General features: G+C 47.2%; 1 protein-coding gene across 2 annotated transcripts in view; it reads right to left on the bottom strand.

Moving 5' to 3' along the window:
• CCNI (cyclin I) overlaps positions 1–15,784 on the bottom strand; it is a 35,683-nt gene that overhangs the window by 18,843 nt on the left and 1,056 nt on the right. The gene's annotated exons all lie outside the window — the stretch shown is intronic.

The following is a 15,784-nucleotide window of genomic DNA, read 5'->3' as shown; positions in this document are numbered from 1 at the left end:
TGCTTTCAAATGGAGAAAATTATCTGATTGAAAAGGTTGCTCACATTGTTCCAATACTGCCCACCATTACTCTGGCCGCAAACTTCTTGAGAGTATTAAATCACTTAGGCAAAACAATTCAGCCCTGAAGGGTAAATCCATGGGAAAGTTATTTGAACTTTCAATTCCTTCTGTGAGCTCTTGTGAAATATGCAACAAACAGGTGGATACTGGCCAAACGCTAACCAGGCTATTTTATACAGACCAGTTTGTTAATACAAGAGTTTATGCTGTATTTACAGGAAATAAGGCAACACGTTGAATCAGAAAAAACAAACAAAAGTTCAGAGTTACAACAATCAGTTTATTATAAAATTTAACAACAGCAGCTCTGAACAAATGAAGATTCAGAGTGTTTTCACAGAGGTGTAAGAGAAACTGTCAAACAAGTGTTTTTCTTTACCAATCCACAGAAGGGGCGCGATACACACAGAACCTGCGTGAGGCATAAAACCGCACTCAAGTCCCACTTACAGCCAAGCAGGTTTTAAGTGGCAAATAAACGTCAAGCTTCTCGGTCCTGAACAGAAACCCCTTTTATATCAGGTTTTTACTGAACAAATGCTTCTCCATGAACAAAGGAGAGGCTGTACTGGCTTGGCATACCCCTACACAAGGTTTCCAGCCCGTCACTGTAAAGACCCAAGGTGAGTGGGGCCATATACTGGTTTTCCAGCTGGAGGGGACACCATGGATCCCGGATTCCTGAACGGGGCTCAGAATGACTCCCCATCAGCCCCCGAACGGCTAACTGAGTATCACTGTGGACTGAAGAATCCCTGTTAAAAGTTCCTCACTTGACCAGAGGGATAGTCTGCCTGCGAAGAGGTGAAACTACCTTCCTCTAAACAGAACCGTGGCCTGAACCGCAGGGTATTTACGTGCGTTTCTTTTTTAAGCCTCGGAGTGATCCTGACGAGACTCCTACCACTGTAAATGGGGCTGCTGGTGAAGCTGAAGGGGAAACCGGGATACCCATCCACAGCCTCCCTCGCAGCTCACTCCCTCGGGGGCGTCATTAGCATCTCATTAGCCTCTCATCAGACAATACACTCGGGCTCGGCCGGTTCCCAAAGGCTGCATCACCCACCGTTTCCAGAGCCATCAGGCCTCCAAATGAAGTGTAAAGCCCTGGGAAATGAGGATAGCGGTGATGGGGGCTGCACCCCTGCGCTGATGGGAAAAAGCAGTTTAAATCGCAGGCGCAGGTGAGAGATTTTGTCCCCTCTGGCATGGGGGGTGGGGGGTGGGGGTGGGGCGGCGGGCATCCAGCAAACAGGGATTGAGACTGGGGAGCGCAGCCTTCCCATCTTGCAACTCGAGAGCCCCAGAAAAGGGGTTTCTCCAGGACTGTGCAGAGCAAAAGATGGGTGACTTTTTAAAAAAATTATTTGTTTTATTATTTAACTGAGCCCGCAGATTGTCAGCTGCTATGTACCAGATAACGCTAACTGGGTAACATCCCACAGGGTATCGGCTACAGTCCCTCAGGCCACATTTGGAGAAGACAGCCATTAAATGTGTGCTCGTGAGCACTTGGAGTTGCACAAGGTGAAATGGAGAAAAACGGTGACGTCAGGACCAGACCCAAAGCTCAGGACCAGCGCTGAGCACCAAGAGCCGGGACACAGCAAGCTCCTCATTGCACGCTTGTCAATAAAAACAATCAGCAGCTATATTTAGCCCAACCGCGTCTCCTAATATGAAATATTGACAGTCCTTTCTTGGGTTTGCAGGAAAGAGAGAGTAATTAGCCACCCCCCAAATCACTGGAGAAAACATGAAAAATTTCAGGCCCAAGCAAGCATCCTCATGCACCATTTTTTTGGTCTGTTGTGACTGACAAAACATCCCCACAGTATTTACAACACAAGTGGGTTTCACAGGCCTCTGGACCGAGAAAAGATCTTTTCCTTACCCTGATCCCTTTTTTAGGCTGTCCCTGTGCTGCCTGGACTGGTCAGCGGCCCCAGCAGAGAGCTCAGGGGTGACCCTGGAGCACCCCTAAATACCAATGGCCCTGCAAGGGGTGTTTTTAGTGAGCAGTGATGGTGACTCTTCTTGAGTCACCAAGGGGGAAAAAAGAGAGGGGAAAATAACCTTTCCCTCCTGAACTAGGGAGGCAATTCAATGAGGGCTGAGGCCCAATAACCTTTATAAGGAAAAAAAGAAAAGGAATGACGCGCTTGGAAGTTTCCGTTGGAGCAACAGTGGTGCGCAGGCTTTTCCAGCACCGAGAGCATGCCGGGCAGCTTGCCAAGTGCACCCCAAGGGCTGAAACGAGTTTGCATCTATAATTTACATAGCTCTTATTCAGATAAATGTACACCATTTTGAAAAAATGCCAGCATGCTCTACATGTATGCAAGGCTTCACAAAACACAAGGGAGCCACTGCAGAGCGAGCACTGCTCGGTGCTTGGAGAAGACAAGGAACGGGACTGCCAGCACAACTTCCCAAAATCCAGCGCATGGAAGTCGGGTGAAGAACACAGAGGGACTGGACTCCTCTCCGCTCAGACCGAGATGAGAAAACCTGAGCAGAAAAGCAACGTCGAGGCTCCCATCAGCAGTAAAGATACTTGTCAATGCAGCAGGCACCTCTGCAGAGCACAGCAGTGCCAACGAGGGCTGAGCCTGCCCTGACAGCACAGATTTGCTCCAGCCAAAAACTCACATGCATTTTTTCTGCAACTGAGCCCAAGAGACCCACAGCTGAAGGAACTGCCAAAGCTGTGACAGTCACCATAAACTAACTCACCCTGGCTTCTTCCTTCTGTTTCCCCAATTTAAAATTAAACTTCGGCTCCAGGGTGGTGGTTAGGTTTGTTTTTTTCCACGGTCACTTGGGGAGTTTTTAAAACACTGTTCAAACAGTTCACAAAGTTTCATCTTCACTGGAAGGTCAGCTAGCTACACTGAAACTTCTTAAAGAACAGCTGGAAAACTAGTAAAGTAAGGCAAGGCAATGCATTGGCTTTGTTTTGACATCTCCTGTGAGCAAGGTCACAAGCTGCAGTCTCAATCTTGCTCTGAAATTAGAGGCAAAACTTTGGTGTGAGGTTTTCACTTGTATGAGGCATTAAAAATCACCTGCTTATCCATTAAAAATGCCCTGACTTGGTCCAAGAAATGTAACCCATCTCCTAAAGATCTCTCTTTTTGATCCAAGTTTATAAATGACTTAAGGAGGTACTTTGAGTTTCCCTAGAGAAGTTTTGGGCTGCCAAGTGCTGCAGGCTACGGTTTTGTGTTTGCAGTAATTGGGGCAGGTCACTACATAGCCAGAAACACTTTTTGGTTTGGGGCGTGTTTGTGCATCGGTGTAGGATGCAAAATAGTTGAGCTTGGGGTGGGGGTGGTGTAAAAAAAAATAGTAATCTGTTTCCCTGACAAAAAAAAAAGTGCCTCCTGCAGACAAAAGATGCAAGATCGTATTCTCCAGTGGCAGAACAACCTCATAACAGTTTCTGATTTTCCCCTGCCTCCAGTTGCAATTAAGCTGTGCCAATACAACTGCACTGTAAATAGCATCACTGAAATCATTCAGGGCAGTAATAAAAATGTCTCTTGTTTTGGTTGTGGGCTGTTTTGGGGGTTTGTTTCTTTTTGGTTTGTTTTTTCATTTTAATATAGATCATTTCAAGAATAATTAACAAGATTTCTAGGACTAGAGACAGCCTTAAAACCACCATCTTTATTTTGTGCATAAATCCAGGTGGATATTCTGAACAAGAGAGGTAATTCCAACAGAGCTTAACCACCACATGCACTTCTGCAGACCTTTTAAGTATTTTCAGCACCCTGCAGCCAAATCTGCTTCAGCTTTAACAAGCATTAATACAATTTTACAGATGACCTGAAAACAGATTCTTCTGGGTGGGGGAGGAAGGGGAAGCAGAAGGAAGAGAGGAAGGAGACTGAATTCCTCTGAGCTCCAGCCAGCCATCTGTGATTTCAAATGATCAAAATGTAGTTTGCACTGCTAGAAGAAATCGTCTAACTGCAAGCTGTGATGAGAAATTTCAAAGCTGTGGGCGGGGGGTGGGTGGGATGGATGTTAATTTTAGTATCTGGGGCTTTCTCTTTGCTTAACTCTTTCCTCCCCCCATGTCAGTAAAGCAGCCTAGAAATTTATGGCAGAAGAAGTAAATGCCTACAGTGTTAATTACATCTCAGAAGAAAAAAGCAGCAGGCATAGGCTGCTTTTACAATTTTACATTATTTTTGTGCCACAGAACAGTTGTAAGAGGACAACGTTTTTGTGGCTTAGGCAGCAAAATCTCCCATGAATGACTCACTAGTGGAAATCACTGCTTAGCTTTCTGCCTTTTCAGCTTGCCAAAGCACAACCTGATGCGATAGTGATAAGCAGAGGACCAGCATGGGTTAAAATCATCTGGTTTGTGCTGTAGAAAGTAAATAATGCTGTAGCCTGGTCAGTGGAAATAGCCTGACAAGAGTGTGAGACAATATATGGTATTTTTCAAATTAAACGACCAGAAAAAAGCTGTTTGGGAATATAGTTTCAAATTTCCACATCTAAATAAGCGAGTGTATTTGAAGCAACGAACTGACTTGTACAGAATGAATACCAATATGCATTAAAATAAGAATGCGTTCCCCCATGAGAAATGCATTACTATCAAACATAGCTATGCCACAGGTACGTATACAATATTGCACCTTTAACAAGCAACGTATTTGACTTGTGCATAAGCCAGCCACAGACCTAAATTGGGAACGAGGTAATTTTATGCAGGCTGGGAAATGAAGAGGGCCCTTGCCATTTGTCTGTATGACTCACCCACAGCTAACTCCCACAACCTGCTACAAAGGCAAGTCTGTGAGATATTTTGGCAGCATCGTTCAGGCAGGCTCATGTACATCACACACTCGCCACTTCTTTTCCTCCAACCAGATTTTTCCTGGGAGTGCAAACAAAGTTGACCTCATTTTAGTGTCGGTTTTCCAAAATGAAGAATTTTTCCAAAGATTTTAAAGAAACCCGCCAGTGAAAAACACGGGTCTGCAACTGCAGAAAAAGAGAATGCAGAGCAATGTTTTGATGTGAGGGAAGGGAGGTGTTTTTAAGTCTGTTTTGAAACAGAAAAATCCCAGGACCTATCCAGCACCTATGGAGGAGGAGCAGGAGCCCTCTGGAGAGGGATGCATCCTGACCAGCAGCAGTGTACTCTTTCTTCTCACCACCATCTTTTGTTTCAATTCTGTTCAAAAAGGAAAGCTCAGATGGACTTTGCTGCAGCACCATAAACACTTCTAGATTTGTAGAGCAACATGGCAGAAAACATGAACAGCTTCAGTTCTTCACAGTATTCCCTATGGGTAGCAAAAAAATCCAGCAAGAAAACGGGGAGAATAACGGGGGGGAAAAGAAAGCTTGGATGGGGGCGTTTTTAAACAGGAGGGAGGGTGCCACAGAGCTGCTGGTGATGGCAGTGGTGTAAAGCTGCTTGCTGTCTGATGGCTGTCACACAGGGGGGTTCTGCAGGTACAAGCCTGAGCCGTTCTTTCGTTTTACAGCAGCCACCGCTTTGTAAAATCTATGCTCGCTGCCCAGCCTTTCCTCTCCTAACACCTGGAGACCGTAAACCTGACTAGTTCTAAGAAATTTCTGCTGTACTTCATTCCCCAAGCCTCATGGCTGACACCAGGGTTTTGCTATTAAAGGGAAGCTTAAATGGTGTTTTCCAAAGCAGGGACTTTCAAAAAACAAGGTAGAAGATGAACTCCCAATTGAACTCTCAGACAATGTCACCATTCTTCCCTCCTGGCAAGACAGGCATGCTTCCAGACCCATGCCTGCCCTACCCCCTTTTCTAATGGCTCTGGTTGGAAATGCCGGAGGAGGTTTGCATTTCCTATTTGTCTCGGCAACTGCCAGCAAGAGTCCCTCCAAGCAGCATTTGCCCAGAAAGGCCTTCGGTCAGCAATGGCTTAAATTTTCCATGCCACAGCTCCGAGTGATGCAAACAAGCTGTTTCAATCATAGCTCCTTTCCCTTTTGAAGCCGTGTGTGGCAACATACCAAGTAAACTGTGGATAAAAGGTAAACTCGGAATCCAGCCCTAGGAGACCAGCTCCAGCTGCATAACGTATGGGTCTGACACATAGAGGAGATGAAACTCAATACACTTTAATGAATTCTGCTTTGAGATTTTGGGTTATTTGAACCTAAAAATCAAAGGAAATGTTATTAACTGATGGAGGCTGTTTGCCTGCATTGACTAAATTAAGCAAAAACAAAACCCTTGCAAACCAAAACCCCTCCATGCCATTTTATGAACACTTGCAAAAGAAACTCTTACTTTTTATACTCTTTCAACGCTATGGGGTCATCACCTGGCTGCTGATTGCATGCAAGATGCTTCTTGAAGATGTAAACTCCTCACAACGTTTATTAAAATCAGCCAAGGGCCTTGGGCTAACATTTCGGTAGGAACGGACCCTGCTATTGCTGGGCATGCAGATCTCACCGCTCAGAAAGAGCCATGCCGCCAGGCTAGGAACGTGAGCCTTTATTGTGTGCACTAGGGTATCTCATCAAGGGCAGGCTGCCCTCCTATGGGACAATCTGCGGTCACATGCCAAAAGGTGGTGCTACCTCCTTGCTCAGAACTGAAGCATGAGACAGGTATAAAGGCACTACAAACGTTTGCTGATATGACGCCTGTTATTCTTATGGTGTTTCTAACCTAAACGATGGGTAAACCCATGAGAGCAACGGCTGAGCCCCGCACCAAACTCTCTGTATGGTGCCAGCAAAGGAACGAGCCCAGCTCCCAGAAGCAACTAACCAAGGTTTGCACAGCAGTCTCTGGGTTCTCTGGGACCTTCTGGATCCTTTGGGGACAGGGTCCAAGATCACTGTGGAACACCTGGGAACCCTCTCAGAAACCTGGAGAGTCAGGCTGTTGCTAGGTGAGGATGAGGTACGGGTAAGCCACGAGGCTGTCAGCCTGAGGGAGCTCTAGCAGCTGCTTAACGAGCATGATCAGCTGCCCTTGACCCAGGGTGCAGCTGCCCTCTAATTAGGGAGAGTGAAGCACCCCTCTTAGCCAGTGCCTGAGTGAGGTCTACATAAACACGAGCCAGACCCAAGGCATCAGGAATAAATTGTAGAGGTTTATGTAGAAGCCTGCTATGAGAGCGGACTCAGCTAGAGCTGCTCCAGTATAAACTGGTCCACCATGGGGAAGTTCTTCCAGCAAATGCTGGAGCAGCTGCCCCTGCCAGGGTAGAGCTTTGGATGATGGGCATAGGCCTCCAAGTTCCAGGCTGCAGGGAGTGTCTAGGGCCTCTCTCCAAGGCTGGGAGAGATGGCCCTCAGTCCTCCAGGGGTATGTTGACTTGGAGGAGCTGTGGAGCCAAGTGAAGGAGTTACAGGAGATAGTGAGCAGGCTGTACAGCATCAGAGAAGTTTCATGGGAGACAGACAGGGTCTTCTCTGGGACCCAGCAGCCTGAAAAGCCTCAGCCCCCATCCATAACAGAGAAGTGAGCAGTGTCCACTCCCACCATCAAGGTAAGTGAAACCTCTGGAGGAAGGGCAAGGATGGAAGTGGGTGACTTCTGGCACTAAAAGGCAAGTTCCTGTCCCACCTAACGGCTTGTAACTGTGAACTAGGTTCAGCATGCTCATTGAAGAGGAGCCAGATGTGCCTTTGGGCAAGAGATATGGGCTACCTGACCCTAAACCACACAACACTTTTAGGAAGAAGGGGTGAGAGATTGTAATGGGGAACTCCTGGCTGCAGGGGACAGAAGCATCCACCTCCAATCTGACCTATCATCTAGAGAGGCTTGCCGCCTGCGGGGGGCCCGGATGTGGAATGTTGTCCAACATTCTGACTGCTACCTCTGCTTTCTCTCCATGTGGGCATTAGGGAAACTGTCGAGGCAGCCTCTAGAGTGTCAAGTGACTACGGGGATTTGGGGGTGGCAGTCAAACGCTTGGGGGCCCTGGTGATGTTCTCCTGAGCGTAGGTCAACAGTTGCCTGCAGAACTGGTGTTAGCAACAGCAGTTTGAGTTCTATGACTGTGGGATCCTGCTAGTGGAGGGGCATCTGCTTGGGAGGGATGGGATCCACTTCACCCAAGCTGGGCAAAGATATCTCTACCAGTAAGATGGTGTCCTGGTTTCAGCTGGGAGAGCTGATTTTCTTCTCAGTAGCTAGTGCTGTGTTCTGGCTTCTGTGTGAGAAGGTAGAAACATTACCCATCAACAACCAAACCCATCAATGTGCTATCAACAAAGTCAAGGACATCTCAGTTTCTCAGGCCTTCCCAGCAAGAGGGCTGGAGGGGCACAGGAAACTGGAAGGGGACACAGCTAGGACAGCTGACTCTAATTAGCCCAAGGGATATTCCAGACCATTTGATGTCATACTGAGTATGTCAGCTGGGGGCAGAAGGAAGCAGGGGGAATGGGCAGGACATTTGGCATTACAGCATTTGTCTTCCCGAGAAACCGTTAGGCGTGATGGGAGCCCTGCTTTCCTGGGGATGGCTGAACCTGCCTGCTGATGGAAGGAGTAAATTCCTTGTTTTGCTTGGTTTGCATGCATGGCTTTTGTTTTACCTACTAAACTGTGAGTTTTCTCACTTGTACTCTTCCAAAACACTCCCCTATCCCACTGTGGGGGGAGTGAGCGAGCAGCTGTGTGGGGCTTGGTTGCTGGTCAGGCTTAAAGCATGACAGATGGGTGACCCTATAAGGATGGCTTTGAACTAGGCCTGACAGAGCAGGGATGGAGTTACCAGGAGCCCTTTGAGAGCAGTGGACAGGGCTGATGGGCAAAGGGCCCGAAGTGATAGGAAGGGACCACAAAATCAACAAAAAATGAGGCTTAAGTGGGGTCACTTCCAGGATTTGCATGCAAGCAAGGATGCACCTGTGAGCCACCATTATGGAGGAACTCCCCCAAACTCTTTCTGGGAAAGAAGCTCATTGAGCTGCTTCTCTGAAGTGCATGTATGTCTATGAACATAGTGGGGAATAAACACGGTGAGACCTGTGTGCAGCTAAATGGCTATGATCTTGTTGGGATCACGGAGAGGTGGTGGGATGGCTCCCGTGACTCAACACACAGGAGTGTTGCAATGGAGGGATACAGGCTCCCTAGGAAAGGCATGCTGGAAAAAGGAGGATGGTGGAGTCTCCCTTGATGACAAAGAACAGCTGGAGTGTATGGAGATTTGCATGGGGATGGATGAGGAGCCAACTGAGACCTTGTGGGTGAGGATTAAAGAGAAAACAGGTAAGAGTGACACTGTAGTGGGTGGAAAAACAAGTGGATGAGGCCTTCTACAGACAGCTGGAAACAGCCCCTTGTTTGCAGACCTGGGTCCTCATGTGGGACTCCAACCACCCTGACATAAGCAGGAGGGACAACACAGCACGGCATAAGCAATCCAGGAGGTTCCTGGAGTGCACAGACTACAACTTCCTGACCCATGTGACAGAGAAACTAAGGAGAGGTGTCCTGCTGGACCTCATACTCTCCTACAAGGAGGGGCTTGTTGGGGGCGTGAAGGTCAAAGGCTGCCTTGCCTGCAGTGACCGTGGGATAGTGGAGTTCAGGATCCCAAGGGCAAGGAGGAAGGTAAGCAGCAAGCTCACAACCCTGGACTGCAGGTGAGCAGGCTTTGGACTCCGCAAAGATCTGCCTGGAAGCATCCCATGGGGCAAGGCCCTGATGGGAAGCAGGGCTCAAAGTTATTCAAGGATCACCTCAAAGCTCAAGACTTCCATCCCCACAAATACCACATCAGGCAGAAATGCCAGGAGGCCTGTGTAGATAAATAAGGAGATCTTGGCACAGTTAAAACACAAAAAGCAAGCACTACAGAAGGTGGAAGCAAGGATGGGTTACCTGGGAGAATATGTAGGCAGCAAAAGGAAGGCCAGGGAATATCTGGACAACACTACTGAAAGCAGAGGCTGGATGAGCAGACAGTGAATTGGATTGAAAAGTGGCAGAATGAATGTGTCCAGAGGGTGGTGACCAGTGGCACAAAGTCTAGCTGGAGGTGGTGACTAGTGGTGTACCCCAGGGGTCAATACTGGGTCCAGTCCTGCTTAACGTGTTCATTAATGATCTGGATGATGGGCTAGAGAGTACTCTGAGCCACTCTGCAGGTGACACCACGTGAGGAGTAGCAGCTGGTATGCTAGAGATCTGTCATGCTGCCATCCAGAGGGACATCCACATGCTGGAGAAACAGGCTGCCAGGAATCTTAAGAAGAGTCAGTGTGGAGTCCTGCACCTGGGGAGGAAACACCCCAGACACCAATACATGCTGGGGGGTGTCTGGATGGCAAGAAGTTCTACAGAAAAGGCCCTGGGGGTCCTGGTGGCCACCAAGCTGATCATGAGCTAGCGGTGTGCCTTTGTGGCATAGAAAGCTAGTGGTATCCTGGGCTGCATTAGGAGGAGGGTTGCCAGCAGACTGAGGGAGGTGAGCCTTCCCCGCTGCTCAGCACTGGTGAGGCCACACCTGAGCGCTGTGTCCGTTTGGGGCTCCCCAGAGCAAGACACATGGATGTACTGGACAGAGTCTAGTAAAGAACTACTAATACAATGAAGGGACTGGAGCAGCTCTCTTACACGGAAAGGCTGAGAGCTGGGATTCTTCATGCTGGAAAGAGAAGGACTGGAGCAGGACAAATGTTACATACATATATAAAACACATAGAGATGGTTTGGGGCAGAGGGAATGTAATATATATAAATACATAAAGGGATGAAAGAGAAGGTTTGGGGCAGGGAGAATGTTACTTTTACATATATTTAAAACATATATATATAAAAAAATAAATAAAGGGAGGGTACAAACTGGATGAAGCCAGGCTCTCTTCAGTGATGCCCAGTGTCAGTACCAGAAGCAAGGGGCATAAAATGAAACAGAAGATGTCCCCTCTAAACATCAGGAACACTTCTTTACTGCGAGGGTGACAGAGGACTGGCAGAAGTTGCCCAGAGAGGTTGTGGAGTCTGCATCCCCAGAGGTGCTGAAGAGGCATCTGGACATGGTACAGGGCAACTGGTTTAGGTGGACCTGCTTGAGCAGGGGGGGTGGACAACATGGCTTTCAGAGGTCTCCTCCAGCCTCAGCTGCTCTGTGACTTTAAGGGCCTTAGGCTCAAAGCAGCACAGTTTGAGGGTTCAGCTGTATGCCCAGAGCAGCGCATCAGTTCTTCAGGCAGCAAATGCTGAAAGCAGAGCAGAAAGGCTTAAAAAAAAAAAAAAGGCAAACCTAACCTGGCATTATGTAATGTCTCACTGCTAGTCTCCTAACAGCAACACATGCAGAGCATGATTCACTTCTCCCATCGCCAATATAACTTGGTATAAATCAACAGTAACTTGAAGGAAGTAACTGAGGAAAATCAAGCTCACAAAGTATGAGAGCGAGCAGTAATTTCATAAAATAGGGCCAGAGGCTTTCAAGCTCATAAAAGCTAACTCTCTACAGGCAAGGGCCAACAGGCATTCAGAATCTAAAGCACCACACACCACCTTTTGAGTAATATAATCCCCGGAAACCAAACAAATACAACGTCTTTATGGGGGAAAAAAAAACCCCAAAACCCCAGAAACAGGATTCAGCAGTAGTTATTTTTGTCTTTCGGCAGTAGTTGGTCATTAACATAAATGAACAGCAATAAAACCAAACAAGTTTATACCCAGTTCAACACCCACATCCAGAAAACATGTAACTACAATGGCTTGATTCCTCTTGACAACAACAAAAGAGAATTTTATCTGAAAACATGAATGCTCACCAAGGCCCGTATTTCGCTTTGCAGATTCTGATTAGCTTTGGGGTAAATTATCAGTGATTACAGCTAATATCAGGATACAGTGTGAGGCACTAAAAAGAGATAATTATGAGGAAATGAGGAATTATCTGCTGTTGAAACAATAGATCAATTATGAGGTACAGCACAGTAGCTGCAGAGCAGCATTCTTAGGCTCTGAGAGTACTGTCTCCTCTTTCTCATCAACCAAAGACAACCCACAGTTATAAACTTTAATTGTCCTCTAGGAGCTCGAGCTTGCTGACTAATTAGCCTCTTGTTGAGACAATACAGAAAAAGACATAATTCCAATTGTCCACAAAGCAGGATGGCACAGGCACACTCCTGGCTCTTCCCTACGTGCTCATCTCTCCTTGCCCTATGAGCAAGAATTTAACAACAGCCTTGATATCCCCAGTTCCAGACAACCTAAAATAGGACAACAGTCCACAACCTAAAATAAAATAAACCCAGGGAAGGAAACGGGAGGTGGGGTTACTGACAAAGAGAAAACAGTATGTCTGAGGCCATACGTAATGGCAGTCTGAGTCGTCCTGCTTCCACAAAGCATGCTGTGCAAAGTCCCCTTTGGTCCTATAGATGCAGGCATGGTCACATTTGCAGTGCTTTTATAAATGGGAGATTAAGCTGCATTTGATGGTTGTGTTACAGCAGCTGCATCCGTAAAGGAAGCAGGCTTTTCAGCTGCATGGCAGCACTTAGGAGCAGTTAAACCCCAAGATTAACACTCAAAAATTGTTAGGAAGGTAAAGGTTGAAGCTTTTGGGAGCCAAGCTCTTGTCTAACAGACCACTGCAGTCACGAGCTACCCCAGCCAAGAAACAGTATCTCACTGTATACAGTGAAATACCACCAAAAAGGCACAAATGCCTCTGGCAAAGGGGTTCATCCAGCACCTCCCATTATCCTGGTAAAGAAAATGTTTGATGTCTGGGCTGATGAGCAAAATGGAGTATCTGCAGTAACATGTTATTCGCAAGTGAGCTTTTACATGACTATTGCATAGCAAGTGCAAATACCCATTACAGTATAATCACTTGCAGTTAGCAAACACACAGGAAGGGAAAATTTCTGTTCCACACTTAGATGGGAGGCACCTAAGATTTCTCCTTCCATCTGAATGACTTCACCTTGCTTTTTTGGCATTTGAAAATAGCTGTTATTGTGCTGAATTCTCAAAGAAACTGCTCTCTACTCCCAGCGAACCAGAACCCCCCTTGAAATCCATCTCCTTGATGGCAAGCCTGGATTTCCTGCTCCTTCATTGGAGTGTCCTGGTGAAAAGTACCTGCAGTTTTGGTACCTTCTCTAGCCCCATGAAATCCTGGGAGAAAACAAAAACACCCACAATTTGTTCCTGGACAGGTTAGCCTTAGACACCCATCTTCTATCTTGCAGGGGAGGACTTCCAGATCCCACAACTGTGTTCCACTCAAGTCTGGAGTGGAGTCTTCTCCTTTCCTTTTTGCTAGGGCCTATAGTGATAGGACATGGAGTTACAGCTTTAAACTGAAAGAGAGTAGGTTTAGATTAGATATTGGGAAGAAGTTCTTCACCGTGAGGGTGGCGAGGCGCTGGCCCAGGCTGCCCAGAGCAGCTGTGGGTGTCCCATCCCTGGCAGTGCTCAGGGCCAGGCTGGACGGGGCTGGGAGCAGCCTGGGCTGGGGGGAGGTGTCCCTGCCTGTGGCAGGGGGTTGGGACTAAATGGTCTTTAAGGTCCCTTCCAACCCAAATCATTCTGTGATTTTGCTCCCTGCTTGGGCAACACAGTCCTAAGTTATCACTTGGTGGTCAAAATGTGATGTCTAGTTTTCCTGAAGCCACTGGTCCTGCCCAGGCTTTTTAAAATATGTCTCTGGCAGGCTACGGAGCAGTGTGAAATGAACTGCAGATTGTGTATCTACCCATTCTATCACCCATTTCAGGTGGCTAATTTACATCAGCATGACAGCAGCACCAAATCTTATTTACTAAGAGGTGTCATGTAAAAACACAAAGATTAAACCCGTGAATATATGTGCTCTCAAAAAGCCAGCTCAGCATGAGGTCAAGATTAATTACCACTTTAACCAGCGCATTGCTGCACGTGTGCAAAGGAAAGCATCTTTCATACTGGCCTGGGGGAAGGCACGTTCCATCACACAAACATGCTCATGCTGTCATTTGTTGCCTGCTCAAGGTATGCTAAGAAGCAGGTGAGCACAGAAAAGTTGAGAAGGGAAAATCCAAGAGACTGTAATTATAAGGGAGATGCTCAAAGCTGTGAAGAGCTAAACACTTGGGTCCATCCACTGACTTGAAAAGCTTATCCCAGGGCAATGACACAAGTGAAAGTAGTGGCACTGAACAGCCTCACACTTGGACAGAAGTCTGTAAATTGATACATGTCTGTAAATATAACAAATAATCTGAAAATAGGAAAATAACACATTTTAGAAAGTAAATGTTGATTGCATCAGTGTTAACGTAAGATGGCAGACAGACAGCTGTGGATACTGCATTACCCTGGAAAACAGATGTCCCCATGCCTGACTTGTCGATTCCCTCAAAGTCATCCCAAGGCTTCTAGGATGTAAGGATACTGAGCTACAACTGCTCCCCTAAAACCATACCTGAACCAGCTCGAAGTGCCCTTTACCACCTGGTTGTGCAGGAGAGTCCTGAAGAGAATGCTGCACTGCTGGCAAAGGCCAGAGCGTGGGGCAGGGCTAACGAGGGGGTCTCCTCACCCCACGGGGCTGCGGCTGCTCGCTCAGAGCAGCAAACAGCAGGCTGCGCTGAGGCATGTCAATGCCTTCAACCGCATCCAGGAATGGCTGCTGCCAGCGAGACCAGAGCAGAGACACGCCGCAGGAGTGCTGCCCTGCTCACCACAGCTCTCACCATCACCCAATGCAGCTTGTGACACCCCAAACACAAAACAGTGGGAAAGCCCAGCCCCAGCAGGCATCAACCAAGCAGGACCTTTTGTGGAGAGGGCCCTGATAGAGCGAGGCTGTTATCATGCACTGCCAGGAGGACAGACGCAATCTCAGAGTACTTTTAAGTAAGGACCCAAAGCAAACAAGCACAGGAGTCTGTAAGAATACAGAACGGACACAGTAAAAGGAGCTTCAAGATGAGTTCTGCCATGTCAAGCTATACACAAGCTCTAAACAGGGGTAATGGATAACTAGAAGTATATATGTATCATGTGAAAGTTCAATTCCCGTTGGGGCGAAGCCAAAAGATCAGCTTCCCACATCCCATGCCAAGGTCTGTGCAGGCACAGATGAGAGTGAGCTATCCCCCAGCCTTAGGAGCCAGCCAAACTACTTTAAAGGAAATAAAAAAAAATAAAAACACAGTCATTTGCAGGGATCCAAAACAAAACCTTGGAGACAAGGAAAAGACACTGTGATTTGCTTTTTTAGAGACAAACTCCTACTCAGCCTCACCTTGCGAAACCTGGGTTCTGCATACATCCCCCAGCTTTAAGTCGGGGCAGGGGGTAGCCCCAGGGGAGCGAGGGCCACTGCCACATCTGCCATCTCTGCACGGAAAACACGAGATGCTCCAGAAAAGGGAGCTTCACAACCATGTGCATTTTGCTCAATTTACATACATAGTTATTAAAAGAAATCTCACCCTTCTGTCTTTGAAAGGGGCTGTGCCTTGGGCAGGCTGCTGCAGTACACCATGGGAAGAATGTTTTGGGAGCACACAAAGGCTGATGCCGAAAATCACTTTTAAACTCAGGCTTGAAACAGTCTGCCTTCTATAACACCCTTATTTATATATATGTAAGGGCAGTGAAAATGCTGGATTGTTCCTTTTTCCCTCCTTCACTGGTTCAAAAGGGGAGGATAAAGGAACAGGTCTTCCTGTGTTCAATGGACAAGTTTTCAGGAGGATTTTTTGC

Source organism: Falco cherrug, chromosome 1 (genome assembly GCF_023634085.1).
Source record: "Falco cherrug isolate bFalChe1 chromosome 1, bFalChe1.pri, whole genome shotgun sequence".
NCBI lineage: Eukaryota > Metazoa > Chordata > Aves > Falconiformes > Falconidae > Falco > Falco cherrug.
The sequence above is the reverse complement of the archived record's forward strand: the minus strand, read 5'-3'. Positions and strand labels throughout refer to the sequence as shown.